Here is a 19,411-nt window from a genome sequence, read left to right on the forward strand (position 1 = left end):
TCTGGATGTGGAAAAGAAGAAAAAGCAGGAGCTGAAGTTGATCACAAAGCCATAGTTGTAAGTGACTGGGAGAAAGAATGGCATTGTCAGTGATTATGGAAGTAGTAGATAGGAATCAGTCTCGTTTGGCCTCCATGAAGGGTTGAGATGTGGGGAAACCTGCTATGGGGAGCATGTGGTGACAAAATAAATGGTGTGGATCAGAAACAGCTTTTCATACTATTACTATACAGATTATAATAGAAGCTAATTATCCTTGGGATGGAACAGTCTCCTTGGAATAATATGGAATGAAGATAATGATTTACTGATGAGCTCTGTGAAAGAAAAATTAAAACCATTAGTGTTCTTTTTCTCCAACTTCCTTTCCTTAACCCATATATGGGGTATGCCACATCTTGTAGCACCGTATGGAACTGCTGAATTATTTTAATTCATTTTTAAGTAAAACAGATTGTCATAAATTATCTTACTGCAGTGCTAATAACTGATTCCACATTTAATACTAAATCCAGTTCAGCCTATCATATGGGTTTGGCAATAGGATCCTGAGAAGACCATCTTTTTCTACCACAGCTGTTTGGAGGAGAAAAAGCATTTTCAGAGGAGTGGTACCAAGACAATGGAATTCACTTCCCAAGAGCTTATAACCAGGGGTTTCACCATGTTGACAACTAAATGTAAACTCATTTTTCTCTTTCACAGATGTATACTTCTATTCTATTCAATTACTTTTACTGATTGAGAAGATAATTAAAAAAACAAACAAAACTTGCTCAAATTCTCTGGTATAAGGTACCAATATGCGAGCCCAGATAAGATAAGTGCAGATAATTATGTTACATTATTGTCCTCTGCTCCTTGTTCCAAGTAGCCCAGCTAGGCAGTAACATGGGAAATGAGGTTGTATATGCTAAATCTCTCAAAAAAAAATCTCTGCAGCTGTAGAATAATCTCTTACCCTCTTTGGCCGGTCTTCTGTTGATTCTGTAGAGCAAGGTTTTCATGACAGACTTCTTGTTTCCTTAATTTCTCACAATGTATCCAGTTGCTTTTAGCTATGACAAAAGAAACATTTGCATCTGAGAGAAGATTTAAACTATTTTTTCTGCTGGTTTGTCTTGCCAAGCCTCATTCTAACTATTTAGTTGGCAAAAAAATGCTTACATCCTATATCAGGATGATTAAGTATCAAGAACTGATGTGGTACCATTTTAAAAATTATTAGTCACTTAAGTTGCTGTTGCTTAAAAAAATAACCATGCACTGTAGGTACTTATAGCTGTTCAATCAATGGCATTTATTGTACACATAGGTGGAAAAAGTAAAAAAAAATGCACATGACCTATTGAAAATTTTTGCTTTAAAATTTAAGTAGTACAGATTAGTTTTATAACAGTTTCCTGGAGTTATGGGTGAAGGTGAAGGATTCTGTAATCTTGGAAATAAAAAAGAAGTAAATTGATTTATAAGTGAAGTAAATGGGGTAGCAGAAACAGAAAATATTTACTCAGCTGTGTTTAACTTAGCCTTTTGTGTATATTTTACAAAAGATATAATAAGTTTTAATGCAATGTTTCTTAGGACATGAGCCTCTTAAATGTTTAATTTAATGAAATGTTGCATTTCATCAGCCAGATAGATCATCATTTGTATTTATTAGCTGATAGAACACATGGCATTGTATTTTCAGAAGTTCTCACAAATTGGTCATGTACAAACTTATCTGGTGCACTTAAAGTTGGGATCTTGATAATCTGCTTTGGATGATTGCAATAAAAACTGTGGATAGTGGAGATTGTTTTGGTTATTTATATCAGCCTTTGGCCCAATGATTTTAAATATACTGTTAACTAAAAACAGTTTTGGAGTTAGTGCCTTATCCTTCTCCTGAACGTGGAATGGAAGGATCAGCAGGCACTGGGGAAGTCCCCGAGCACTGCCAGGAGTGACCAGGAAGAACGGTCACAAGCTGGCAGAGGGTAGATTTAGGCTAGATATCAGGAGGTGCTACTTCATGGTCAGGGTGACTAGGGTCTGGAACCAACTTCCAAGAGAAGTGGTGCTGGCGCCTACCCTGGGGGTCTTTAAGAGGAGGTTAGATGAACACCTTGCTGAGGTCATTTGACCCCAGTATTCTTTCCTGCCTGCCATGGCAGGGGGTCGGACTAGATGATCTGTTCAGGTCCCTTCCGACCCTAGAAACTATGAAACTATGAAGGACAAATTAAATAAAGGACAGGTTGTAGTCTAGCCTAGGGCAGAAAGGATGGGCAGCAGGTGAACTGGATTGGGATGAGAGGAGATGGTTGATTAATTCACCTTCAAACTTTCTGTGCAGTTAAAGCTTTTAATATTTAATAGAAAATAGGGGAGACCATGTGATTGCTGTCTTCTGCAGATAGTGTCCTCTTTTATTATCTCCACTTTGAATATAGGAATTTTTCATGGTTCATTTGCCCTTCTGACAAAGTTGTGGTTGTTATGGAAGAATAAAAATGTACGTTACAAGAAAAGGTAAAGCCTGCCAGTAAGAACATGGCATTGGGCAATTAGTTTCTGAAGCTATCCTCTAATAATCCATAGTTCCTCTTACCTAATAGCTGTGCACGCTGCATATACAATGGAATTATGTTGTATTATCTAGTAAAGTACCTTATTTATCTTCATCAAAGCCTCAGGAGTTATTTACTTATAGCCATGTCTTCTACATCCAGCTAAAGGGTAAATTCTGAACTGTTTTGGAACTAAACAAATTAAAATTTAGAATATTGTAATTGCCATAGAAGTAAAGCTATTGCCTGTGTGGTTTATATCTTCATCTGAGTCATACTGAAGTTAGTATTTTTTTCCCTTCATTCTTTATTTTGCTTATATGTGTCTCATGTAAATAAAGCAGTGTCTGTTTCACCATTATCTCAGTGCTTGCTTCATTTTTGTAATATGGCTCCATCTGTTTAATTGGCAAAGAAAAAAAAGAAAAAAAAAGAGGAATTGCAGTTCACTCTCCATTAAGAAATCTGGGCTTTAGTTTATAGAGTGAAAGAATAAGTTGGCAATTGTTGCAATAACTTGGTTCTTTTTTTACTAAAAGCTTTGCTTCTCACTTTCATATGAATGTTGTATTCAAACAGCACTATAGAAATTGGGGTTGGGGAAGGAGAAAACTTGGGTATAACTGTCTAGATGTGTAATGAGGAGGCCTTTGTGTGTTGGGTAGGTGGTTTGCACATTATTTTTATAAAGCAACAAAACGTGAATGAATTTTGGCTCATAGGATAAGGATGAATCGGAACACTTCAACTGCCATATGCTTTTGGCCAGCATTACCAAAAGTCTGTCCTATTTTTTTGGTAGAAGGATACAGATTATGCCTTCCTGCATCAGCAAGTTGTAGGAGGTATGGGCAGAGTTCATAAGTGGAAATGGGCAGCGGGTGTTTTAGTTGTCATCCTTAACCAGTCTGTGAGATCTGAAGGAAACTCAGTTGCATAGCTGAATGCCCAAGTGTGCTGAATCATATGCCACTGTTCAGGCTAAGCTTTGTCTTTGGTCCAGTGGAACCCATTTCATAATGCAAAGGAATTTGTAGTCTGTCATGTGTTCTCACAACCTTCTCCCCACTTGTGCATCCGTCTGTGCTAACAGAAAGATAGCAAAGATTAAACTTGTTTTGCATTATCTGCTGTTCTGTTTTCTGTGGAGAAGAACTACTGCAAATCAGTTCTGTGAGTTAAGGCGGCTGCTGAAATTGATTTTAGCGGGGGGGGGAACAGGGATGGACGACTGGAGGGCGGGGTGGTAGGGCAGCAGAGGCAGTATGCAAGTATTTGATACCTTCAAGTCGTGCTTTGAGTAGAACACACCTTCCCCTGCTGAATTAACTGTTAAGTATTGGAAGCTGTTCTTGCTGAAGAGTATATTTAAGAATCTAGAAATATGATACTTATTATTATTTAATAAGACATGATGGATCAGGGGCCCTAGAGGCTAGACACTGTACAAACAGAGAACAATTAGATGGCCAGTGACCCAGTGATCTTTCAATATGAGGTAAGAGATGAACAGTTGATACAGACAGGCAGATGTTAGGGTATAGGAAGAGAATACAAACAGGCTGATAGGAGAAACAGCCATCTTACTTGTCAAGGTAGAACTAGAATAACTGCACATTTAACATTCTTATACAATCTGTGAATGTTCATTATCAGAGTAGTGTTACGGCATACTCTTCCTGTTCCTGAAATCTATATACAAAGACTGTTTCTGCTGTGACATTGTTCCAGGAGTGTACACTGAAACCAATGCAGGCAATTCTTTAAACATGCCCAGTCTCAGACTTCTAGAAGAGACTGTGATAACAGAAAAAACAAATTGTGAGCTGCAAGTTCATAATGGAGACTGGAGAGCTGTTTTCAAAATGCAGTAGTTTCTGACATCTATAAGATCTGAATGAGAACCTGGATTGTGGTTTTGGGGATAGAGTGTTCACAGTACGTGATGGAAGGTCTTACTTTTGTTTTAAGCAATATAATGACTGTGGAAACAATAAGGTGTAGCAGAGTAAAGCTAAGCAAGATTGTCTTGTCACTTAGCCCCTTTTGAGTTTTCAGGTGAGAGATGTAGGTTGTGGTATCTAGAAAGTTAACAGTGTAGGAGTATTCCCAAGAGAATTTGGTTGAAGTCTGGTCATTGATAAACCTGCACTGGAAGTTAATAAGCAAGTCCAGGTGTTCAGTCCAGACGATGAACATGTTATCTATGTAGCACAGGTATAATGCATGTTTGGTGACATGGTTTTGCCAACAAGGTACATGGCTCAGGGGCACCTAGTTGCAGGGAATTAGAAGGTAATAGCCTGCCTGCCTAGGAGCACTGGGTCAGCTGATAGGGACAAGTGGCTGACTTTAGAGGAAATTAAAACCTCCCAAGGAGTGTAGCGAAGAGGAGAGAGAAGGCTGTGGTGCTGAGGGGGAAGCACAGAGCTGGGGTTGTCCTCTCAGGGTCGAAGGAAGGACCAGACCTTTTGGTTTATCCTTTGTTGTGTCATTTATGTTGTTCTCTGTGGGGACGAGGTTGCTCCTGGAAAAATAAACTACCCACTGAAAGCAGTGACAACCCACTAAACTCCTCTTCTAGGTAACTCATGAAAAAGTTGGCATACTAGGGAGCCATTCTTGTGTCCACAGCTGTTTCCAGTTTGGAGAAAGTGTTGGTTGTTGAAAATGAAATTGTTGTGGGTAAGGATGAAAAGGATGGTTTGGGCAATATGTTGTGTGTGAGTGTATCTGAACATAGTTCATTTTCCTGTCGGTAGTTCAGGCAGGGAGCTGTCCTTCATGGTGTGGAGCATTAGTGTACAGGTTGGTGACATCCATGGTTGCATGTATGGCCTTTTGAAGGTGGCTGAGAAAGTCTGTTGTTTTTTGTAGAAAACTTCTTCTTTGAATGACAACTGGTTTCAGGTTGCTTTCTATGAATCCTGATAGCTCACCAGTGAGAGTAACCTAGGTGGGTCTGTCAGGGTTGCCCTCTGGCTAGGCACAGATGTTACACTTGATGGACATTAAGTGTGCAGAAAGCACTTTAAATCCATAACAGAGCAGAAGTTTATGGCACTTAATGCACTTTAAAAATGGTGCTTTGCGTGCTAAGTTAACTCTTGATGGATACACTGTCAGGCTAAAGTGCTTTAGGTTAGAGCACTTTGAATGACCGTGCTATATCCATCTCATGTTAAGTTAGGTCATATATGCTGGCATCTCAGGAGCCCCTTTCAGGGCAGTGTGTTTGCCTCAAGCAGAGCTTGTCTGCTCTGCCTGTGCTGGGCCAGCCTGCCCCCTTGCTGTCTCGAGTCGGTGACAACCTGTGATGCCAGCCAGCTGTGTGCCACAGCTTGGGGGAGTGGGAGGGGGAAGTGTGGGAAGGGGGGCTTCTGTTCCCACAGATGCTTCCACCTTGCAGCGTGCTGCAGCTTAGATGAGTAAACTCCTTTCCCCCAGTTGCAGTAGGCATTGGTAGTGTGAGTTTCCTGTGCCAGAAACTCTGGTAGGGGGTGAGGGGGGGTAGTAACAGAGGGTAGGAGTGGGGAACGGGATTAGTAGAAGTAGCTTTTCTTGAAGCTAGTTTGGAAAGAATTTGATAATATTTCTGAATTCTGGAGTGAATACTGGTGTGGGCTCCTCCCCAAGTTCTTTATGGTAGTTGGTGTCCAAGAGATGTCTGTTATTGGACTACTGATGTAGTCATAGTTTCATAGTTGGTAGGGTAGGGTCAGAAGGAACCATGACAGGAAAGAGTACTGGGGTCAAACGACCCCGGTGAGGTGTTCATCCAGCCTCCTCTTAAAGACCCCTAGGGTAGGAGCCAACACCACTTCTCTTGGAAGTTGCTTCCAGATCCTAGCTGCCCTGTCAGTGACGTAATGCCTCCTGATATCTAGCCTAAATCTACCCTTTTCCAGCTTGTGACCGTTATTTCTTGTCACTCCTGGTAGTGCTCGGGGGAACAGGAACTCCCCCAAAGCCTGCTGGTCCCCTCTGACTAGTTTGTAACAGGCCACCAGGTCCCCCCTCAGCCTTCTCTTGTGGAGGCTGAACAGGTTCAGGTCCCTTGGCCTGTCCTTGTAGGGCCCGCCCTGCTGCCCCCAGATCACGTGAGTGGCCCTCCTCTGAACCCTGTACATGTTGTCCACATCCCTCCTGAAGTGGGGTGCCCAGAACTGGACACAGTGCTCTAGTTGCGGCTTGACCAGTGCCGCATAGAGGGGGAGTATCACCTCCTTGGACCTGCTTGAGATGCGTCTGTGGATGCATGACAAGGTGCAGTTGGCCTTTCCCCACGCTGTCGGCCCATGTTCGTTTTGGCATCAATGATGCCAAGATCTTTTTCTGCCTCTGCACTGACGAGAAGGGAGTTCCCCAACCTGTAGGTATGGTGCTGGTTCTTCCTCCCCAGGTACATCACCTTGCACCTGTCAGTGTTGACACCCATCCTGTTCTCATCCGCCCACCCCTGTAACCTGTCTAGGTCTGATTGCAGCCTATTCCTCCCTTCTAGCATGCCCACTTCTCCCCACATCTTAGTGTCATCTGTGAATTTGAACAGGGTGCTTTTTACCCTCTCGTCCAAGTCGCTGGTGAAGATGTTGAACAGTACGGGCCCAAGGACTGAGCCCTGGGGGATCCCATTGCCCATATCCCTCCAGGTCCAAAATGACCCATCCGCCACCACTCTCTGGGTGCGGCCCTCCAGCCCATTAGTGACCCATTTGACTGTGTAGGGGTCGATGCCATGGTCCCCTAGTTTTTTAATGAGAATGGGGTGAGAGACAGCGTTGAAGACCTTCCTAAAGTCCAGAAAGACTACGTCCACTGCTACCCCTGCATCTAAGGATTTTGTGACCTGGTTATAGAAGGCCACCAGGTTGGGCTGACAGGACCTGCCTCTTCACAGTTGAAGATGACGATAGCTTTCTCTTTGTCTACTGGTATGATTACAGTTGATGTCAGCTAGATATAGGAACAAAAAATCCCTTTGTCACTGTGTGCTATGAAATGTTTCAGGGAAATGTCACCTAATTGAAATTTTAGTTTTTAGACTTTAGCTGTAGAGAAAATGTTCATTGCCCTCCACCCATCCTAATCTATCAGCTTTTGTATGAGTAATGTAGTTAACATTCTTGTTAAGCTGTTTGTATTTATTGAGATGATCCCTAAGGAGTTCCATTGAGGGTGGAATTCTGTCTGGAGAAATATTTTTGAAAGTGTATTACTTTTTTGTCCAGATCTTTTTCGATAACCTTCTGTAAATAATCACCCATGTTACTTTTTTTGGAAATGTAATTTCAACAAACTTTATACTATGGTAAAGAATGTATGATCTGCCCTTTAAAAAGGATGTATCAAATATATATTTGTATATATTTGTAATATACATATTATTTACAGTGGCTTCAATTTTTAATGTTTTTTCAATGTCCCAAGACACACTGTACTTTACCAAAGTGCAACCATCCTCCTGTCCCATGAACCACTCAGTCTCTATATTTGACAAATGACAAGTAGGGATGCAGTAAGAAGGGCACACAATAGGGCATGTATGGCTCTTGATGAGCCATTATTTTGTTTTCTGTTTGCTACAGTGATCTTTTAAAATCTCACCAATGAAAACAAAATGTTATTTTATTTTATTTTTTTTTATTTTCCATTTAATTAAAATAAATATATCTTAGATGTATCCCCATGCAAGGAATACATGAAAGGGAGGTATCGCTTGAGAAACAGAGGCTTTGTGAAGGGAACACTGCAACTGTATTCCAGGAGTCCAATTTTCAGCAATATAAATGTGATTCCATAATTCTATGACATCATCACAATAAGAGTATAATCAAGAGATTAAGTTGGGTATCTCTGTCTTAGGGTTTACAGGCAAAAATGCCTTCTTTGAAAGTATCCAGAATGCAAGTGGAAGTCTGAGTAGGAGACATGGCCTGACAGATCATGAGAAGTAGCACTGGTGCATACAGGACTTGGTAGCTACATTTTTTAAAACTAAATCCCAGAATAAACAAGTTAAACTAGCCCGATAGCAGGTATTTATTTGGTAATTGCTCAGACGACAAAAGCATTTAAATGCAGTTAAAATCCTTACCTCTGGTGTATTTTGTGGACCATCCTGGGTGCTATTACACAAACACTACAGACAAGAAAACATTTATTGGGTCTTTCCATTTGCAAGTAGCTTGCCTGCTAACCCAGATGCATAGTTTAGAATTATTTTATTATAAGGAAGCTCCTAGAATCTTTTGCCATTCTCTGAGGTAAATTCACCCCTGAAGTAAACTGAAAGTATATCTCTATTTTCACCTTTCACTAGAAGTGAGAACTGTCCATCCTACCAGGCCCTGTCTTCAGGAATAACCCCTGGTCTGTTCAGTAAGAGAGTGCCAGTCATTCTTCAGACCAATGCTGGTCGTTTTTTGACCTGCAGGCCAGGTGAGGGGCATGGCAAGTCTGCATGCCAGATGGGTTCTCTTTATGCCAGGATTGGACCCAGGGTCCCCCTGTTGCCTCTGCCTGCTAGGATCAGGTTCCATGCTATCTATGCTCTGTCCTGCATGCCAGGCTTGGACACAGCACCACCCTGTATGCCCAATCTAGTGCATGGGGCCGTGTTCCCTTAGAGAGCCATGTGGGCCAGATCAGGTCTGTGGGTTGTGGATTGAGCATTCATTCTTCACACCATTACTATCTTAAATATATTCCCCAAGATCCTTTTGCAGAGCTTGGAGTTTGTGAAAAGAAAATAAATGGTTGGATTTGACAGATTTCCCATTTTGAAAAACACGTTAATTTTCAAAATTATCAAAATGTGCCAAGTTTTTACATTTTCAAAATTACAAGTTCAGTTCTTAGTCCAAAATTACTTTTCACTTAAAAATTTTAATTATGAATCATCTTCTTTCATATGACTGATGTAGAAACAGAACAGCTACTATAATTTTACATTTAGGTGATTGAGCCAGACAATTGCATCAGGAGCAGAAGGGTGCATCGCTGAGACACCTCCTTCGTGTTTGTGGGTTGGGCATGGACTCATTATATGTTCCAGGGTCTGCTGTGGGTGATCAGTAACACGCTGGAGAGTTTTTCAGTTTCCATTTGTGCATCAAGTATTTGCATCTCCTGTGGTTGTGCAGATACGGTTTGGAGTTGCCCATAAACCTTGCCAGATCAAAGCCCAGGGACCTTCTGCATTGGATCTATCACAAGATGTTTATTTGGGACTTCCTGTGAACTCTATTCAGTTTCCCAAGCTTTCATTAGGGTTGAAGTCACATTGTTGAAGGTTAAGCACATGGATTCAGAAGGGCTTGCGTGACTTTAGGCAATGATAAAAGGTACTGTTGAGATCCGGGTAGATGATCCTGGTAGGCATTTGTTTTTCTTAATTCTCTGGATTGTCCATAGAGTTGCTGCCTTGCGACCAATAGGTGGATGAGTGATATACAACAGCATGGGCAGCCAAGGTCTTAAGGGTTCTAGTGATGCACTACCTTGCAGAGTTCAGTCAGATGTCAACAAGTTGAGTGTGACTGCTTCTGGCCTACACCAATGCCCAGTATTCAGCTATGGAGCATGCAAGGGGCGGTGCTGATGCCCATAATACTGATGCTGATGCTTCCCAGCTTGTGCTTGCTATACCTGGACCAAACCGACCCTTATCTTTGAGTTGGCAGCTACTTTCTTCAAGTTGTCATGGAAAGTTAATGCACCGTTCAGCCCCAGTCCGAGATAAGATGGAGCAGGGTTGTGCAACACAGTGTTGCCACACAAAGTTGCTTTCAGCATACGCGTAATGTTCCTGTTACCAAGATGGACTGCAGTGACTATTGTTTTGTGGGTTGAGTCTCCATTTCTGAAAATATTTCTCAATGGTATTCATTAGGGCTGCGCAAAGCTTCGGTGGCTGATTTGATTTGGTGGTGGAATCTCCAAATTTGAATTGAATTGGGAGATGCATTAATCTCTCTGAATTGAATTGGAAGCCTCCAAATTGATTCTGAAATATTCAAAGATTTGACCATAGACTAGCCAAGTAGGCACTAGGCAGTGCCAGGAGGAGCAGCTGGGGGAGCAGCTGGACGAGCCGCAGCTTGAGCTGGCAGCCCTGGGAGAAGCTGTGGCTCATCCGGCTGCTCCCCTAGCTGCCCTCCTGCTGGGGTGAGGCAGGCAGCACTGGTAGTTCCAGGAGAGGCCGCGGGGGCTGGTGGGAATGATCAGGAAACTGGGGGAACAATTGGGGAGCTGAGGAATTGAACTGGGAGCTGTGGGGGAATGATCAGGGGTTGGAGGAACAAACAGGGGCTTCTCCTCAGCTCCCAGTTCAGTTCCCAAGTTCCCAGTTCATAAGCATAAGAAGTATGCTAATTTAAAGGATAGTATTATAACCAGGCTTCCTACACACACACACACACCCTATATATAGATATATACAAAATATAAAGATGTGTGCACTCATTTTGAACAGAGCTGTTAAAGTTTGTCTTCTATCCTCTAGGCCAGGAGTGTGGATTTTGCTTGTGTATAGAGCCCTTGATTCTCAAATCTAGAAATAATGATGCCAAATTCTTTCTAAATTCTTAACAGTAAAGTTATATAATAGAAGGATATTCTTGGGTTAATCATAGTGCATAGATAGAGTCAGTAGTTTTTCTGAACCCATATGAATCTAGGAGAAATCTAGCGTGAGGCTCAGTTCTATGCACTCCTCTAATATGACACACTTTTGATATGGTAGTGGAAAGAGCACAACCCCCTTGAATGGCTAGTGTTCTTGTGTACACCAGGCCAGGAATGATGCTGCTGCAGTCATTTAAAAGGTAGAACTGGAGCACAGTTATTTCATTAAGTTTAGCAGCTAGAATATTAAAGTTCATCTTAGGAGTTCAGAGGTACAGCAGGTACAGTACTTTTGAAGTATTATAGTGAAATTGAGCTTTGTCCTTCAAGCTGTTCAGGAGTCATATCGTCCAAGCAACAACAAAAAAGGGTTGAATGTTTAATTACTGCAGTAAAAAATTGCATGTCTTGCACTAAAGGCTCCCAAATTATTAAATGACTTTAGTTGACATTAATCATCCCTGCTAGACTGTGACAATCATTATAGAGACAGCCCCTCCCGGGACTTTCTCTGTCTAATTTCATTACAGACTATACAGGGACCAATGCAGAAAAACCTGCCTGCTTCTAGGGATGTGATTACATCTCGGATATCTTACATCGGTTTGAGTATTTGGGTCTCATCAGTACTTCTAGGTACATCACAGAGCTTTAGGAAATACATACAAGTTTTAAAGGTGATAATTTCTGTCAGTGTGATTTTGATCCTTACATCTTGTTTTTCAAATTTTGTCCCTGGTTCTATTGATTTTGTTGTCATTGTTGTCAGTATTAGAAAATGGAGCTTTAATAATGCATGATGCTGCTGTTGAGGTTATCTTTAGATTGATAACAGTTTTGCAGGACACTAGTGTGAAATACAACCTTTATTGGGAATACCATAGAAAATACTTGATAGGTGCTTCATATAAATAACTTGTCATAATTAAATACTTTTGTGAAGGCATCTTATCTTAAATACTGTGAAAGTATAGAGTTCTAGAAAAGCTTCTCTCTCTTCCTCCCCTCCTGTTCCACCCAGCCTGCCCCCATTTCAGTATTATTCTGTTAGCATTTTCCTCTCTTCTATCTGTTATTAAATGGAAACTGCAGTTTGCTATCCTTAGTAATTGTATTTCCATGAAGTCAGTGGTTCAAAAATGCTGTGTTACTTGTGTCTTATGGTTGTTCTGTAGAATCAGTAGATTTCCTTTTTCTTCCCCCCGATATGTTTTAAAGCATCTAAAAACAATTAAGAGCGACTAAATATTCAGTTATTGCTAATAATGATTTTGTAAATCTTGACCTGAATAATTGATACTTTTTCAAACTTGAGGATGAAACTGTAGACTGTAGAAAATCAGTTATTGACCGGGGGGGAAGGGAGAGATGGATGTCCCTGTGACAAGAGTCACTGAAGCAGCAAACGAACAGTGAGCAATAAATATGTAGCTATCCTTTCAACAAGAAATGTGTTCTCACTGTCTCAAAAGTTTTCTGAAATACCTAAGGCATTTACAAAATTACAGCTTTCTATATCAGTGATTCTCAATCAGGGTGCTGCCAGATCTTTTGAAGGATTCCACGAGGTATGAGACTTTAAGCAGATAAACTAAGCAGATAAGGGCAGGTTCAGGTTGGTACCTGCCTGGGTGATCCTCCATCCCCACTTTTGAGCTGTACAGGAAATAGTCACTATAATATATAAATTCGTTTGTGAAATTGAGTGTTACTAAATTTACAGAAGTTATGGAAATATGCCTTGAGTACAGTGAGGGATGCCTCAAGGCTGAAAAGTTTGAGACACTGTTGTATACAGAAGAGATGGTCAGCTTTCCAGAACCCAAAGAAAGGTTTCTAAAGCTTATCTTGATGTCTGCATTAATGCAAATATGGAAATTTTAACATTACTAATTCGAGCTTTTTCAGCTAGTGGATTGCCCATGCAAATCTTACTTCTGTAAAATGACTTCAACATGTGTATAAGCCATGAGAGCATCTTGAGAAGTGATTTTCAACCAGGGTGTCATGGGTACCAACGGTGCTGTAGCTACCACAGAATGTTAGCACTGTTAGGTTACAGACATGATTTATGTGATAAACCCAGAGATTTCAAATGGAAATTCATAGTGTTAAAAACATTCGATTTGTGGTTTTTCTGAGTTCTTTGCAAAGCAGAATTGCTGTCCTATTTTTCTTTAGTCAAAAAGCAAAGAAAAATAAAAGCTGTCATTTTCTGAGAGGTGTCTCAAGTCAAACAAGGGGTGTCTTGAGTCTATAAAGGTCCTGTGGTATGTTACTTTCCCTCCCCACCACCTGCATTGGCTCAGCTGCTCTGGCTGCTATGTTGAAGAAACAGATGATTCCCCACCCACTCCTTGCCTTGCCTATCTGTTTAGCATGAAAAGAAAAGCATCATCATATGTAATATATCTGCTTACTTCTGTGTGTCAGGACCAAAGGTCCAGAGGCATTCTGTTCTGTAATTATCTTTGCATTGTGCTTTCTACCATAGTATCTGAGTACCTTGCAATGTCACACACATTACTTAACATACTACTGCATGTTTATTCTTTCCTCCTTTCTCCTAGAAAGAAATTTTCATGATGCAGTGTTCTTATTTATTTGAAAATAATCCATTACATGTTTTTTATGACAAATAGGGCAAGGTTGAAGAAGTGTACCTTGTACATGGAGTGGAAGAAGCTGAGGAGGTGTGTGATTGTTTTAAGTCCCTGTGGTAATTCATTTAATAGTTAGGGACCAGCTCTCCAAGAAAGCTCTTTCTTCTTCACAGACTAATTTTACTCGCTTTCCAGAAGTTCCCTTATGCCAGAGCAGTATAGCTATCAACCAGCGGGGGCATGGTTCAGTGGGGGCACTCAAAAAAATTAAGCTCCACACCTTCCTTGAGCACCACTCCAGTTCCCTTCCCTGGCCTATTTGCTGCTCTGGTTTCTGCTCCTTGCACTTTCTGCCACTGTGCTGTGCCTCCCTGATCTGGCATGTGCAACACCAGGGGTGTGTCCAGATGAGTGCACATGCGGTTTATAGCGCTGAGAACCATACATGCCATACACGCAGGCATTTGCTGTGCTGCTAATTTGCAGCATGATGGGTTTCCTTGATACTGGGAGATCCCGGTGTCAAAAAAATCCATGCCAGAAAAAGCAGGGTGGCTCCAATGGCAGCAGTGTGTGCCACCTGAAATTGGAGCCTGGCCAGCCAGAGCTGTGCTACAGCTGCTGGCCAGGCTCCTTGTGCCTGGATCGCCGCTGCTGGAGCTATGGGAGGCTCCCAGATTCCCAGGTAAGGCTGTTGGGGCCAGCCCAGGTGCTGGCCCTGGCCTCCCCATCCTGCCCAGGGTAACTTGCCATGCACCAGAGCACATGTGCAGGGGCATTCCCTGGGGACAACTGGGCGTGGCACAATTGTGTGTTGCTGCTAAATGTCCATGGCAAATGCACATTCCCACTTATGGGGATGTGCTCCAGGAGGCTACCAGTACCACTTGTGGCCATGCCTGGTTTAGATAATCATTTAAAAATCCTGGGCCCTTGACACTGAACACCCTAACAATAAAGATTGAGACCTTGAACCCTATATTTTTTGACAAGCCAGTGTAGGATTAAAAAGAAAAAGTTTCAATATGTTCCCAGTAGCTGCTGCTCTTGAGGTGTGCTCCAGATTTCTATGGCCATTTGTATATGACATGGGGTTTTAATTCTCCCTAAATTGAAGCAGTGTTTTTTTTTAAAACCACTGCTTTAGTTTAAGGTGAAGTAAACCCTGTGTCATGTACACCCGGGTTGAAACCTGATCCTTACCTGCCTCTCCAGTGGCGGGGAGGTGAAGGTGCTGCTAGTGGGCAGAGTGGTCCCTGAGCTGCCAGAGGGGGTGAGGGCAGTGCTGGTGCGTCCCTGCATGGCAGTGGTGCCCCCCCCCTCCCCTGGCAGCACCCACCCAGAGTCACCCAATTTGGGCAGTCCCAGGGGGCACCGTAGCCATGGATGGAAGCATTGGGCCCTCATGCAGCTCAGGCAGGCAAGCAGGCTCGGGGTGGAGGGATGGGAATCAGGTTTGCTGCTTTTTTTTTTTTTTCCTCTTCTGTTGAGCCTGCCTTCGCGGGCTGCTGCTGGGTTGCCTGCATGGTCTTGCTGCACAGCCCCTGAGTTTTACTGAGCTCCGTGCTTCCCTCTGAGGCTGTAGGGTAGGAAACTAAAACTCCTCAGCAGTGTTTTACTTTGCAGCACCTCAAAGTCATTTGCTGCGTCTCAAAGTTTATTATGGTGCATTATGCTGCTGAATGTGTGACAGGGGCTAGAATTAACACACAGTATGCTGCCGAATGTGCAAACAACAATGCCACTAAAGCGGTGAAAGAGGCATTTAACTCAATTTAAGCCTGCTATAAAGTGTCATCTACAAATGCCCTATGCTAGCAACTTATGTTGGAGGTTTTAAGTCCCACTGATGCCCCTGCACAGTAGCGTGTTCAGTGATAGACACCTGGTTTAAACCTACCTGCTTCTCTGAGCAAAATAATAGACTCTGAGAATAATGTTTGGCGGGGGGTGCAGCAAAGATTCCCACAATTCATTTCCAATTGGGGGGATGGGAGGGGACGTTAGAAGGTTTTTTTTCTGTGACATGAAGAATTGAACAGGAAGGTTTTCTGAAGGGACCACCTAAGTCAAGAATTGTGATTTTATGATTCCTTAGTTAATTGCACCAGATCTCACAGGGCAACAGTGGAATGAAGAGACAAATGGAGAAAGAACAGGAAACTATAATACATATCATTTGGGGAAATTTACATTTTTCTGTCTGGTGTTGTGAAGCCAATCAGTTTGCTCTGTGAATCATAAATTCATAGAAAATTAGGGTTGGGAGGTACCTCAGGAGGTCACCTAGTCCAACCCCCTGCTTGAAGCCGGATCATCCCCAATTTTTGTAGGACGGTGTGGAATTTTGGGTCTGTGTGTTGGTGTCCAACGACTCCCTAAAACGGGTACTGTAGTTCTGAATTTGAAAAATTGGCCCCAGATCAGCCGCGGTCCAAGGTCGTGGTGCATCTGCTGAAAGGACACAACGTGATGCTGCTTGGTGCAGTGGGAACATGGCTGTACTGCTTCCTGAAGTAGTATAGCTCCATTAACTCAGCACTAAACCAGCTAATTAGGTTTGCATGTCCATTGTGCTACACTAAGACAACTGCAGCAATTAGAAGTGGTAAAGACTACTTCTGGTGCTGAATGTTTTAGGATTGTGTTCCTGAGTTTTGTTCTAAAGCTTTACTCTTTGGCTGCAAAGGAGCTGGAAGGTTTTCACATGGATCTGAGCTTCTGAGTGTGCCTTATCGTAATTCAGACAAATTTTTACATATTCTATTCATTCTCAAAGAGAAAAGGAAAATAAAACTTGAGAGAATAAGCCTGAGCTCTTGATGAGTGTGAATTAGAGCTGGTGAAAGAAGTCTATTAAAGGACTACCCATCCTTGTATTTCTTTCATTGCTTCTGAATTGAAATTATTCTGAATGGGAAGCGCTCTAGGTTTTAAGTCATTAATGATGAATTGGAATGTTTATTCAAATTTAAATCTTTTTCCAAATTGAATTTGCTTTCATAGTATGGTAGAGGCCAAATGAATCAGTGAAAGTTGCACAGTGCAGGGGGGTTTCATTATAGAAATCCATGTAAATGTCTCAGTCTGCAGACAGTTATTAATGCCACTATAATCCAGAGGTTTGTATCCTATAATGGAATGGATGCCTGATGGATAGAATATTAATTGCAAGCTCTCTGAATCCTACTTTGGATTATAGTCACACTTGTTTTTATTTTCATTAGGAAACTGCTGTAATATGCACATGACAAATAGCATTCCAAACCAAAAATGTAAATTTTGTGTGAGAAGATAGAAAATATTTTTTCCTAATGTAATAGGAAAGGACAGGAATTTACCAGTGATTTGTCCTCTTTCAAAGATGCTTAGGATTCATTTCAGTGTGATACTGAGAGAGAGAGAGATTAAACCAGGGGCTGGTGAAGTGGTGGGGGAATGGTAGGAAGTAAAGGCACCTGAGCTACTAGGCTGGTGTCCATTTAAACTTCTTTCCCAGATAAATGCTGTCACTGGGGGTTGAACCAGAAGAAAATTTAATATAGTTAAAGGAAACAAGGGAAAAGCTAACATAAAAATAACCCATCTGTTAATATTGCTTCATAAAATAAATTCATACTGAATTCTACTTCCTTGAAAATTTGTACTGTCCATGTTCTGTAAATAAATGGTGTCATAACATTTGTCTGAAGTACATACCTGTATAACCAGAGGAGAAAATAAGGTTAAAGTTCTTACTCTTCATATACTTTAGTACATGAATGGACACCATAGGCATAGGTTAGTCTTAAACATTTTCTAATTAATGGATTTAATTATTGATTTTTAATTTATCATTTAATTATTTCTAATTCTAATTAGGGGAACTTCTTTTGGCATAGATAAAGACTGGTTGCTAGACAGGCCTTTAAAGGTTGGACTTCTGGAGGAGTGGAGAGTAGTTGACAAGGGGAAACCAGCCTCTCCCTCCTTTATTGATGTCTGTTGTGTGAGCAAGTTCTTTTATCCCTTTAGGCCTAGTCTGATGATGACTGCTTATCTAATGCCTTGCACTGAGGGAGGTAAAAATTATTAGAACCCTGGAGATTAAAATAGTTATCTATTATTTGTTCAATTGAATATTCATGCTTTTCTGGGAGGCCTAAAACCCTAGATTAGTCTCAGTGGAAACTATTTTTACTTCAGCTGTCAAAGGAATGAAACGCCCCCTCAGTAGTGGCTAGGCAGCCAGCAGCTTTTGGAACCAGAATTGCCAATATTTGGGAGGATAGATGTACATGTATTTTCTTAAGTTGCAAGGGAAATAAGTGAACCGAATTCATGCAAGGCAAATTCTCTTTCTGCATACCAGTATATAACATTCTCTTCCATATGATGAATGCTGGGTCTATTTCCTGGGCACTAGGATCCTGACAAATGGATCTGGATTGGGTGACCATAAAACACTGATAATGCGTAACAGAGGCTAGAAGTGGTTCAAGATGCATTTATTCTGGTCATGGCAGAAGTGTAACTGGAACTGGAAAAGCAGGAGGAGGAGAAGCAGGGCACAGGCCCCCTGCTCCATTTCGATGCGGCAGCCCTCCCTTGCCATTAGTTGCCCTCTAAGGCAGTGCCCAGGGCTTGTGCCCCTCTCACCTGCTGCCGTATCATGGCTGCTTGATGCATGTTTTTACATTCCAGCTCACCTGTTGCTTCCATGCTTTAACCCTAGTAAAGTCTAAGTTAGTAATTCAGAGTGGTGGGTAGGCTAACACATTCAGGGGTTTGTACAGAAGTGCAGGAGGTATCATCCTGTAACTTTTGTGCTTTACACAACGTGCTACAAGTTACAGCATGCTTGAACATAACAGCCATTCGGTGCTGGGTGGGGGCTTGGAGCCTTCCTGCACTGGCCAAGGCCAGGCAGTAGGGGGTGCTGTTGCATGCATCCCAGCATGCTCTGCAGGCCCAGGGGCTGCTGGAGACTGCCAAGAGCAGCTGAAGGGGCTATCCATAGTCAAGCAGCCTGCCTGCCCAGAGCCACTGCAGCTGGTCCCATGTCTGGCCTGCCAGTACAAGCTTCTTATCCTAGACCTGTCTCCTCCCTCCAGGCAGCTGAAAGCCACAGCTTGGCTGGGGGCAGGATGGGGTGATGATATGTCTCCCTGCAGTGCCCCTGGGACTGGGGGAGCCCACAGCCTGGCTGAGTGCTCTGTGGATGGGGGGTGGGGAAGGAAGAGGGGTCTCTCCCTCTCTCTGCTTGCTTCCTCAGGACCGGGGAAGCAATCACCCTGGCTGGGCATGTTGTGGGGGAGGAGGGGATTTTTCCCCCTGCTTGCCTCCCCCTCACTGCATGCCATGGCTCCCCTGCTCTCCTGCTTCACCAGGCTGTGGCTGTCAGCTGGCTGGAGGGAGGAGGTGGGGATGGGATGAGAGGGTGTCACCGGCAGCCTGTGGGCAAGGCTGGCCTGGTGCTTGGGGAGGTAGAGTAGGTAAGCACCGTACCCTAGAGCAGCAGTTTTCAACCTTTTGCACCTTATATCCCACCAACCATTTTGTCAAAAAAACCCCAGTCCCACCATGATAAAAATAATGCCCTGCTTTTCCCAAGAAGTGTATTTTTATGTTTACTTGCATTTTAGT

The 19,411-nt window shown here is 42.5% G+C and overlaps 1 protein-coding gene across 5 annotated transcripts in view; it reads left to right on the forward strand.

The window, feature by feature from the left end:
- Nucleotides 1-19,411, forward strand: part of UTRN (utrophin) — a 553,135-nt gene that overhangs the window by 284,590 nt on the left and 249,134 nt on the right. The gene's annotated exons all lie outside the window — the stretch shown is intronic.

This window comes from Crocodylus siamensis, chromosome 1, assembly GCF_052110815.1.
Source record: "Crocodylus siamensis isolate JL-2025a chromosome 1, ASM5211081v1, whole genome shotgun sequence".
Lineage (NCBI taxonomy): Eukaryota > Metazoa > Chordata > Crocodylia > Crocodylidae > Crocodylus > Crocodylus siamensis.